At 40.1% G+C, this 12,616-nt stretch overlaps 1 pseudogene; it reads right to left on the bottom strand.

Annotated features, from left to right (window-relative positions):
- The window catches only part of LOC132394757 (very low-density lipoprotein receptor-like), a 53,804-nt pseudogene that overhangs the window by 24,872 nt on the left and 16,316 nt on the right, over nt 1-12,616 (bottom strand).

The raw sequence follows: 12,616 nt of genomic DNA, 5'->3' as shown, positions 1-12,616 counted from the left end.
AGGGTGTGGAGGTTTGACTAGACATATACCAGAACTTCTGGTTTATATTAATTTCTCTCAAGAAATAAAATTCTCAGGGTGGAAACACTGCCCCTGTACTCCAAGCAGCATTGCCTTCATGCTTGGCCATTAAACAGCCAGTAATTACCCCCATTGTTAGATTAGGTTGGCTGCTGAATTAGAAGATAACATAATGGATTAACATTCTCCAGTAACAAGCATATTGTGGCTACAAATTCAGCACCTGTTTCCTACGAGTTTGATTTCACATTTCACGCTAGATTAGTTGCAACTGGAAGATTAGCAGGAGGAATTCAAGATCATTTTCTCCTCAAATGGCAAGTATTTGTATTAAATAAAAATGTTCAGGTGGCCCAAAGGTTTAACATTTAGTCTGAAGTCGTGTTTGAAAGGAAAGGAATAGATATTTACAGAATTTTTTTGTATAAAAGTGACTGGACCAGGGCAATGCAAACTACCTTATTCTGATGATTAACCAGCTTATTCAGTATTTCAATAATAACCAGTTAGCTATCAAATTACTATAGAATTAAAGGATTTACTGATTTGACCAGTTTACCTTTAGAGATACAGAATGTGAGATATAATTTGTGCTTTACAAGGCAAACACATTTTAAAGAAGTCAGAAGATTTCTAATCTATGACTGCTAAACTATAAATGATCTGTGGAAAGCAACTTGAGGATTAGCATTGGTTTTGCTTTGAAAAAGTTTTCATTTATTATACATCCTACCTGTCGGCTGTGCTTGTTCATGATAGACATTTATATCATGAACTTACTTAAGGTTGGAGATTAAAGTCATTAGATTCTCTCCTGTAAATTTATTAGCTCCATAAATAGCATTATTCTCCCAATTAGTCCAGAAGATTGAGTCCTGAAATGTGATCTGAAAGTTAAGGTTAGCCAAATGCAATGAATCTAGTGTTGAAATTGCAGAGGCCCTGGCAGAAATATTTAAAATGTCAATATCCACGGGTAATGTGCCGGAAGATTGGAGGATAGCTCATGTAGTTCCGTTGTTTAAAAAAGGCTCAAAAAGTAAGCCGGGAAATTATAGGCTGGTAAGTTTGACATCGGTAGTAGGTAAATTATTGGAAGGAATACTAAGAGATAGGATCTACAAGTATTTTGATAGACAGGGACTTATTAGGAAAAAGTCAGCATGGCTTCATGCATGGTAGGTCATGTTTAACCAATCTATTAGAGTTTTTCGAGGAAGTTACCAGGAAAGTGGATGAAGGGAAGGCAGTGGATGTTGCATACATGGACTTCAATAAGGCCTTTGACATGGTCTCGTATGGGAGGTTAGTTAGGAAGATTCAGTCGCTAGGTATACATGGAGAGGTAGTAAATTGGATTAGACATTGACTCAATGGAAGAAGCCAGAGAGTGGTAGTGGAGGATTGCCTCTCTGAGTGGAGGCCTGTGACTAGTGGTGTGCCACAGGGATCAGTGTTGGGTCCATTGTTATTTGTCACCTATATCAATGATCTGGATGATAATGTGGTAAATTGGATCAGCAAATTTGCTGATGATACAAAGATTGGAGGTGTAGTGCACAGTGAGGAAGTTTTTCAAAGCTTGCAGAGGGATTTGGACCAGTTGGAGGAATGGGCTGAGAAATGGCAGATGGAGTTTAATGCGGACAAGTGTGAGGTATTGCACTTCAGAAGGTCAAACCAAGGTAGAACATACAAGGTAAATGGTAGGCAGAAAAATGGCTCGGCACAGCCAAAAAAGACCAAAAGGCCAGTTTCTGTGCTGTAATGTTCTCTGGTTCTATGGTTCTAATATTCATGATGCTTCACCTTTTCTAACAGTGTCCTGCACTTTTGAATGGGCATCTCAAAATTCTTATGGGCTTGCTGGGTATCCACAACTTGCCTTACTTAAGATGAAATTGATTAATTGCTCAAGTGAGAAACTACAGTCACAGGCAATCTAAAACAATCAACAAATTGAACTGCAGGTTAGGCAGCAGCTGTGGAAATACTTAGCAACTTAAGTTGAAGACTGATCAAGTATTTTCAGATTTTTTTTGAATTTCAAGCTGCAAATAATGCACTTAAAAGACTAAGGATTATTATCTCCCCCACTGTATTGGAACAGTTTCATTAATACACGACTATACACATGCTCCTGTATCAAAGTACTGATCTCTACTGGAGTCTGCTGCTTCCTGTACAAGCTGCTCAATTTACTACACCACCCGTCCTCAGCCAACTCTGTTTGAAAAGCTTTACTTCGGTTTTTACATACCTCAAACAAGGACACACCAAAGGGATAACCAAGAAATCCATGTGAAGACAACACAGTTCTTCTATCTTCTCCAACCATGTCTATACTTGACAGTGTGTGCAGCTTGGAGTCAACCCAATAGAGTCGGTTTTTCACACGATCTGTGGGTGTTGAATTGAACTAACCAGGCTCCAACTTTTATAAACTCAAGTCTACATTCACACATACAAATTTACTCACCGAGTGTAATGGCATTTGGCCATTGGATGTCTGTGGTCACGAGGAGCTTGCGATCAATACCAATCATTCCTGCTTTTTCAATTACTGCTGGTTCACCCCGGTCTGACCAATACATATACCTTTATGTTTAAAGTGCCAAAAAGAGCACATCAAATCATGCTTGACAACTGAACACATTAGAAGAAAGTATTAATTGTGGCATCCAGAATAACAATTTTTTCCCCACACCTCCAGTAGACTTGCCAACAGACCCCTTTCAATCTCTTATCGTCACCTGCACTTAAAAATGTCTAAAGGTTGCAAAAATCAAATCAACACTTGCACGCTTATAATGCAAAATGTCTCAGCTCAATCTTTCTAAAAAAAAAAATTCCGATCTGAATCAAGATTACATTCCCTAGCTCAGCATGACTTGAATAGAATGGAATTAATTTGACCTTTATTCAAAACGTGTCAAGATGTGTCTTGATAGAATCAGCTATGGAAAACTCAAAACTGCATGCTGTTCTTTTAACTGTACTTCAAAGAGGCAGTGCTATGGAATAAGGACAAATTTGTTTGGTTGAAGTTGGGAATGCATGCATTCTTGTTAAAGGGGTAATTAGATTCAATAGTTAAAGCACAGGCAACCATTTGGTGAATCATGCTTATACCAGTAAGAGCAATCTAATTAATTCCCCTCAACCTTGCACTGTTCTGAGAAGTCTCATATACTTTACCAGCTTAATTGATAGTACCAAATCTGCCTCCAGTCCCACCCCAGCAGCGCACTGCATCACAATGATTCAGCGCTCAAGTTTTAGCCAATCAGCTTCATTCTATCTCCTGAATGCCTTTCACTATATTCTTCAATTAACCACCTCAAATCACCTTCCAACCTCCTGTTCCAAGAGGAGTTAGTTAGTTAGCTGCTGACTGTTATGCCACTGGCACATAGGACAGCAATGAAGGTCCTCTATCTCTGTCTGTCCTTGGCCATCTTCTCTATGGTGCCCCAGGAGTGGTTCAGGGTCCTCATTCCTGCCTCTGTGGTATTTCACCAAGGTGTCTTTGGTCTCCTCCATCCTTCAGGGGGCCAATGAAGTGCTGTCTTGATGATGGAGTTGGCCTCTCTTCTCAAAACTTGCCCAATCAATCTCCAAAATGTCCCTCTTTGGGACACCAAGGGAGTAGGGTGTGGTTGGAGATCTTCCTTGGCCAGAAAATACAGAGGATTTTTTGGAGGCTCATGGTGTGGAATGGCAAGGTCATTTACTGTCATGTGCTAGTATTCTGACCTGTATCAGGGTATGGGCAGAACACAGCTTCGCCTTTGTGTAATCACTGTACTTGGTTGATCTCCATATGTTGCTCATCGATCTGAAGGTGATTCTAGCTTTGCGGAGTCTGCACTAGATGTCATCTTTGCTCCCATCGTCCTGCTGAATGATGCTGCCCAGGCAGGCAAATCTGCGAGTAATTTGATGTCTTGACAGGAGGAGACGGCTCACGAGGGTCATGGTCTCAATCTCTCTCTGACGGACTCTGAGTCCAACCTGTCCACAGGTGCACAGGTGCAGAGTTTTCTCTTGTCTATGCTGGCACGTACGTGAAAGTAATGCGAGGTCCTCCGCAAAGCCAATTTTCTAAAGTAGAGAACAGAGTCCACCTAAAGCATCTCTGCTTATCTTCCGTATTTTGCCTCATAACCCAATCACTAGGTTAAATAAAATCACCAACATTACACAGCCTTGCCTGACCCATCTTGACTTCAAAGCTCAAATTGCAGTCCCCAACTGTGCAGGTGAAGTTAGTGTGGTGCTAACACTACCTCCGAGTGCAGCTGTTCACAGACAGCGTCCTTCACTTCAATGTTACTTTTATTAGTTGAAGCACAACAGTTTATCACAGTTATGTTCTCTTGCTTCCCTTTCAATCTGACTCTCATTAGCCATTGGTTAATTGATTGGCTTCCACTCCAGCAAGCACTTCTCAATACCTCTCTTCACAATCATGATGCTGACTATCATCCCTTCCCAAGCATAAAATTGTTTCACCAGTTGCTGCCTTTAGGCAGCTAGACTCTGTCCATCTGTGCCACCTTGCCGGTGTTGAACATGGTTCGTACATTCCAAAAAACAATTTTGGTCTTTATCTTGATGGTGGGTCAGGGCTTCCCTCATCATACCGGTAGCTTCTTCTTGGTTTTTACGACTGTCAGTAATGCAATTTTTTTGACCAGTAGGGTTGGTAGCCCTGAGATGAACCATCAAACCTGGAAGACCGGTGGATCACTCTTAGTCTGACCTCCATCCTTTGACCTGTTTGGCATGGGTGACCCTACCATGAGTCAAAGCGCAAGGCCCTGACTCCTGCCAAAACAGCTCTCTGGGTCATTGAGACATACAAGCCTCCAAACCCTATGACAAGTTTGTGGTTCTCCTGGAGGTCCAAATGGGATATACTTTGGCAAATTTCTTTTGCACTCAAACCTTACTTCCAATGCTCAGCAATAGACTATCCTCGTGCCTAAGCTAGAAGATAAGTAAAACACTCCAGGTACTGAATTTAAAAATAAGCACTGGAAATGCACAAAACAGATGGCATCTGTGGAAAGAGATCTGGTGCAGGGGCTTGATACAAAATATTAACCATTCCCTTTTCTACAGATCCACTGAACCTTTCCTAATATTCTGCATGAAATAGACTGAGTGTCTTATACAAAGTTTGATGTTGTTCCATTCCTCTTGCACTCTGACTCTATTTATAACCCTGGATCTGGTATGCTTTCACTGTTTTATTAACTTGCTTTGCCATTTTCAAAAAACTGCATACAAAAGCATGCAAATGCAGACCTTCATAAGCAAAAAGGCTGTATGGTCATGACAAAAGAAAAGTTCTTGTGCTATTAGAACAGGAGAAATAGTGATACTTAGAATAAAGCAAAACCCACTAGAGAAGATCAGATGGTCAGGCAGCATCTGTGGAGGAAAGGGCAGTGAACATTGGAATGAAACACTTCATGTGGACTGAAAGTTTGGGGTGGAGGGGGTGGTGGACAGCCAGTATCAAGGTAGTGAGAGGGAAGGGGTGAAGCAAGAACTAGCAAGTGATACGTGGAGCCAGGCAAGGGTTAGCAGGAAGATGGAGGATGGAAGAATGGAAAAAAGCAGAGACCGAGAGATTATAGGTGGAGGGAAATGGCTGCAGATGGAACCTGATCAGAATGTGGACCATGCACCCTAAACGAGGTGGGTAAGGGAGTGAGAAGAGTGGGTGAGGCAGAAGGAGGGCAAAAAAATAGCTGATAGATGCCATATAGGAGGAATGGTAGATCATGAGGAAAGAGGAAAAGGGACAGTGTTGAAGTAACATCTTAAATTAGAGAATTCAGTGTATTATGTCTAATTTTGACAGGTGGAATATGAGATACTGTTCCTCTTAGAATACTTATAATAAACATTTTGTTGTAGGGCATGATTAGAGGGTAATTAGAATGGACATGGTAAAATTCTTTACCTTACTGACAAAAATGTATTCAGAAATTGGGGCGTAAAGTGTGCTAGAAAGTGAGAATGCAGCGGACAATAACATCTATTATAAACATAACAAGTGTGGAAAAACAATTGTAGATGTGAACTGTAAAGAATTAGCATCTATGTTTATCAAATTAAAAACATTCCAGGTCAAAATTGGACCAGATGACTATTCAAGTGTGCAGATGGGTTACAGTATGTTAAAAGTAAGCTTCATACACGGACAGTGGATCAACTGCTATAGAGGCTGGCTCCCTCAAGTTACTGTCAAACAGAGTCTTCATTTGCCTTCCATCATAGCTTGCTACAGATATAGTTCTGGCACCCATATCAGTCCGGTATATGTTGTTGTAAATCCAGTCCACTGCAATTCCCACATGAATGCGTATGTTGTTAATTATTCTGGAAATATCACGGTTGCCTTTGTTGCTGTCCATTAGCATACTGCAATAGTAAATGATCAGATAGTTATTTTGTGCCAAACAAAAAAAACTTTTACAAAATATACAAGATGTCATTCATCCACCAATTTTGCTTCATCATTAATGCACAAAGGTAGTGAATTAGTAAAACTAAATTGTTTGCTTCACTGTGCAGTAAGCACCATTGAAAATTGTCCCTAATTCAGTTTACATAATAAGAAAGATCAAAACACGTTATAGTCAAATACAGAACTTCACCAACTGATCTCATTGAAAATCCTATCAAAACAGTTTTACTACTATCACAAAAGGTGAAGCATCAAAATGCCAAATCCAAAATAAACTCCCAACAATTTTGGTCACACAGTATTCAATACCAGTTCAGAATTTGTTCAATCAGGTCAAGTAATTTGGATAGCTACATGAAGATAAAATTAGCATTGATTTTACCTAAAGATTGCACGCTCTCCCATGTCAGCCCAGAAGATTCTCTTCTCTGCAATATCAGCATCGAGTGCAACAACATTTCTCAGGTGTGCAAGCAATGGCTCATACTCTTTGTGATGCAGACCAAGTTTCCTGATATCATGGTGATTGGTGAAGATTAAGTAAGGTTCTTCTCCTACAAAGGAACAGTGGCTCTTTGAAAGATGGAAAAATACCCTATTGCAAGTTTCAATACATGATACTCCTCTTCACACCAAAATGTTTCCTCCTTTGAGAATATAGAGCAAACCAACTCAAATAGAAAACAGTGAAATGACTAATAAAGATGTCATTAGGACCTTTGTCCATTGTACTCCAAATCAGACGATGAAAATGCAGATTAACCACATATTACTGTGAATAGTGCCCAGGGTTTTCAATCACATTATTCTTTTGCTATTATAGACTAAAGTACCCATCAAGCAATTGAATCATGTCACACATCCTCAAAAGCCACTTTGGTAGGTAAAAGCTCAATTGCAAACAGCTTGGGCACATTTGCAAAGGAAGCCAGTTCTTGTTTTCACAGTCTTTCAAATTGAATGTACTGGAGTGTCAATCCATGCTTAACTGAATCAGAATACAATGGCTGGACAAAACATGTATAAATCAATTGGCTATTTAAAGTCAAACCTAATTAGATCAATATTGACTTTATTGAAGGCATAGTAGATTTCAAGTACATTCTCAGTGGAGATGTCTATTTGTACAAATTTGTGTAGCAAATTCAGATAAATTGCTGCAACTTGGTCAGAAATGTCACTAGTAGGCCTAGAAGACTAGACATTATAGGAGGCTACAATTCAGTTCCCAACTATAGACTGACCAGTTTTGTGTCTAGAGACAGCTCTTGGTTACACTACGGGAATGAAATGGATTTGCTGCTAGTTAACGAGCACCTTCTCCTGGATCGGTGCATTAAGGCCGTACACGAATCCAGAGAAAGTAATGAGTGAGCACAATAGTCTTAAGTGTAGTAGATCACTCCATCTCATCATTGGATTGTATCACTAATCTGCATCGGGGAGAGGAGATTTCCATGCAATGTTTAGACAAAGGCAAATGAAACCTCTTGTCCACTGAGAATCATTCATCAAGTACTACACAAACTGACATATCAGAGATTAATAAATGATGCACAAAAAGGATCGGAAGCAATGACTTCTGATCACAGGAATAAGCAACAGGTCATTGGACATTTGCTACCACTTGTCCCATTTCAAAAGCTGAATAGGATTGAGGAAATGAAATCTACCGAATGTTCCTACATACGTTGTCAAATAGTTCAAGTGACTGGCTTACAATTACAATTAGGGAATAAAGATTATTCAATATACAACAAATACAATGAAATAAATTAAAGCAAAATTTTGTTTGTGCTGCAATAGAACTAGTGTAAATTCTCAACTGATAAAATTTTCCCTAGAGGAATGAAACTGCACCCCAGGAACAGTCCAACGTAAGAGATAGTACTTTAGAATTCAGATAGATGTTAACTTTGATTAAGGATGTGTGCACTATATTCAAGGCCAAAATATGATCCTGGGAAGAGGAAAATAAATACAAAAATAAAACAGAATCAATCATCAACTTAATGAATGGGCTATGGCATTCTACATATTATAGAAACAGATCCCACTATACACCACTTTTGCTACCAAATTCATACTGTAGGTGAAACATGAAAAACATATCGACTGAATCACTCAAGAATATCCTGTTATAAAAGGAGAAATTGTACAATTATCCAGTCCTCCAAGTGTAGCTTCCTGTACATTGGCGATACCCAGTGTAGACTGGGAGACCGCTTCGCTGAGCACCTACGATCCATTTGCCAGAAAAAGCGGGATCTTCCAGTGGCCACCCATTTTAATTCCACTTCCCATTCCCATTCCAATAAGTCAGCCCATGATCTTCTCTACTGTTGTGATGAGGCCACACTCAGGTTGGAGAAGCAATACCTTTTATTCCAGCAGGGTAGCCTCCAAACTGATGGAATGACAGCAATTTCTCAAACTTCTGGTAATGAACCCCCACCCCCCTTCAGCATTCCCCATTCCCTCACTCGCCTCATCTCCTTACCTATCAATCACCTCCATCTGGGGCTCCTCCTCCCTTTTCTTTCTTCAATGGCCTTCTGTCCTCTAGCAGATGAACCCTTCTCCCGCTCTTTATCCCTTTCACCAAATGACTCCCCAGCTCTTTACTTCACCCCTCTTCCCCACTTCCTGGTTTCACCGATCACCCTGTTTCTTCCTCCCCTCCCCCACCTTCTTACTCTGGCTCCTCATCTGTTTCTCTCCAGTCCTGCTGAAGGGTCTCGGCCCGAAACGTCAACTGTACTCTTTTCCATCGAGGCTGCCTGACCTGCTGAGTTCCTCCAGCGTTGAGTGTGTTCCAGTCAAATAGGTTTGGAGCTGAGGTGAGGGGGAGAAAGATCAGTCAAGGTGCTCTGATCATCAGAAGCCAGAAAAGAGGTTGGAACTTAGTTCACATGAATTTATTTGGTACTGAAGGGTATAAGTATCAAGTGTATCTGTGCCAAGTTGAACAGAATTGATAGTTTTCCATCAAAACAAAGCAAATGAAGGTTGGGAGAGCCCTTCTGGAATGAATTTTCAACTTGTGGCTTTCTGCAGAGATACATAATACACCAAACTGTCTGAGGAACTCTGTGAGCAAGGTGCAAAATGTCAACAATTCTTTTACCTCTACAGATGCTACTAACCCACTGAGTTCCTCCAGTAATCTGACTTGCTCCAGATTTCCATCATCTGCAGAAACTTGCTACCAAAACTACCAAGACTGTGTTGTGAGAAATACAGTTAAAACAAAACTGTGAGCTTCAGTGAAGTGCGGTACACTGCACAGTCCTCAGGGTTTCAGTGAACACTTACCCACAGCTTTGCAAGTTCCACTCGCTGGATCAACGCGATATCCACTTTGGCATTCACACAGAAAGCTTCCTTCCAAGTTTGACTGCAGGCTCCAGGATTTTCACACTCATCACCACCTACAAGTAAAACATCAATTACCTTGAACTTTTACATGAGCCATGGATCAATCAACTTGTGGAAAAGGAATCAGAGTCAACTTACCAACACAGGTTTTCTCATTTAACTTAAAACCCGCAGGACAATCACATTCATAGCCAATAACCAGATCCTTGCAGATATGAGAACAGCCACCTTGATTCAGTAGGCATTCCTTCACATCTGGAAAAAAAATGATCACTCTGCATCTCCCAGTTAAATCATGACTAAAAATACTCTTTCAAGTGCTGATTAAGTCCATAATATCTACTCAACATGGAATCACAGGTAAGCCTCAAATGCGATGAAGGTTCTCCAAGAGATTCTAATTTCCATCACCCCCAATGTTTCTTCTTACAATACCAGTGCAGGGCTGGGCACCAAAATATAAGTGGGAAGAATCAATTAAGTGGTCAAACGTGTTGCTTAGCCACAATTCATATTCTGGCTAAAAAGCTGTTGCAAAGGTGCTCTAATGGTGATACCCACCCAATGACAACTTTGACGTTAGTAACATGCTACATCTGATTGTTGATCATTTGAAACTCTACAGACTTAACATCATTAAATCACTAATATCCACTTGTTTCAAAGATAAGGCTGAAGATTTTTGAAATCAAAATAATAAAGCTCAAATTAGTTGAATATATAAAACATAATAGGGAGAAGGCAGGAACAGAGTACTGATTGTGGACGACCAGCCATGATCACATTGAATGGTGGTGCTGGCTCAAAGCACCGAAAGGCCTACTCCTACATCTATTGTCTATTGTCTATAACATTTAAAATTCTGAATGTCAAAACACAAATTGTTTGTTGTGTTTCAAGCATGTTAAGCTTGAGGGATATTTAAAACCAGAAGTAATTAAACTCTACATAACAAGTTCACTACTTACTACGTTTTTGGGCAGGTTCATCACTCCAGTCTTTGCAGTCCTGATGTCGATTGCACACTTCTGTTATATTAATACATTCTCCACTTCCACATCTGAAGTCAATACGTTCATTGCACACTGCAGCTGGAAGGGGGAAAAAAGAATGTTTAATGTAGAATACAAAAGATATTTGAAAAAAAACTCAGAACATTCAGCACTTACCACTTCCACAACCAACTTCATCACTCCCGTCAAGACAGTCTCTTTGTCCATTACACTTCCTGTAATTCTGAATGCAGGCACCAACACCACATCTGAAGTGATCTGATCCACATGTATGAGGAGCTGCAGAAAATAAAGCTACCTCAATAACAGAATACCCACATTTAAAATACAGCATCCAAAAAGCAGCAAGTGCTGCTTAACTCCAACATCATCCAAATCAAACTAAGGTTTCTGCTCCCTTTGGGAAATACTGCACAAGCAGCATTTCAATTACTTTAATCTCCATCAAATGCATTATCTCAGTGCTCAGTAATTAAATTCAAAATTGAGCAAATCAACACCGAATGAAAAATAGCAAAGTTTCATAAGTTGACTGGACTGATGTTTGGAAAGCTTCTGTGTAATATTGGTGCACTAGATGAGTTCTGAAGGGGAGTTGCAGGTGTCTTAGCACAAGCCAGCAAATGTCAGGGAGACAGAAGTCAAATATCTAGGTCAACCTAGCAGGATGTAATGCTCAAGGATTTGCATGGCTACCTCAGATTTCTAAAATTTCACCTCCCTGATTTGCAAATTGTACATCAAGATTGCAGAGGACAGTCAGTAAGCAGACACAGTTAGCATTTCAGTAGGCAAATATGATTAAAGTGCAATACAATTGAAATTGGAATCAGCATTAAAATTATTAAAACTCAGTGCCTGTTAGGTAGTAAGTCCTCCAAACTATGTGACATTGTATTGTGGATACTTTAATGAGACTGGTCCTCAAATGCCTGAAACTTGATTCCATTGTTGATAAAGCTTCGGAAAAGACAATCGTAAAGCTATGGTGAAATTTTGAAAGCAACTTTTAAATTTATATTTCCAATTATCCATATCACAGTGTTGCTCAGTTGCTCAGTTTTATGTCACAATTGTAAAGTTTGCCGTCATTACCACCTCAATGAGTCAGAGGTGGTACAAATAAAATGGGGGAAAAATACCAATTGAACTTCACTATTGGGGAAGTGCAAGATCATCCAGCTGGAAGTCAAGCATAGGCCACTCAAACCATCAATATAAATCAACTCTTGAAGAACAATCCAGTAAGTTCATGTCTGGCCCATTTATGCAAAGGTATCCAATGACCTGAGGCTACAACACTATTAGGCACTGCATCCAAACCTAAGCAATGACTGAAAACACAAAAATACAACTGCAGATGCTGTGGATCAAAGAATATGTACACAACGCTGGAAGAACTCCTCTTATCTCACGGATGCTTCCTGGCCTGCTGAGTTCTTCCAGCATTGTGTACATATTCTCTAAACAATGACTAGTTGTTTGTCAATCATACAGAACTTGAACCTGCCCTTTCAGTCAAACCAAGCATCCTATTTACCAACAGCCAATGCTGTTCATATGCTCATCTGGATATTATTTGAATGGCAAATACCTGCCTCAGTTACATTCAAGGATTTAAGTTTCCAGCCAGTCTCCAGATGACTAAATCACATTTTCCTCAGATCTCCTCTAAACCTTTCCCCACTCTCCTCCCCCCCCCCCCCAACAACCCCACACA

The sequence above is a fragment of the Hypanus sabinus genome, chromosome 5, assembly GCF_030144855.1.
Source record: "Hypanus sabinus isolate sHypSab1 chromosome 5, sHypSab1.hap1, whole genome shotgun sequence".
In the NCBI taxonomy this organism is placed as follows: domain Eukaryota; kingdom Metazoa; phylum Chordata; class Chondrichthyes; order Myliobatiformes; family Dasyatidae; genus Hypanus; species Hypanus sabinus.
The sequence above is the reverse complement of the archived record's forward strand: the minus strand, read 5'-3'. Positions and strand labels throughout refer to the sequence as shown.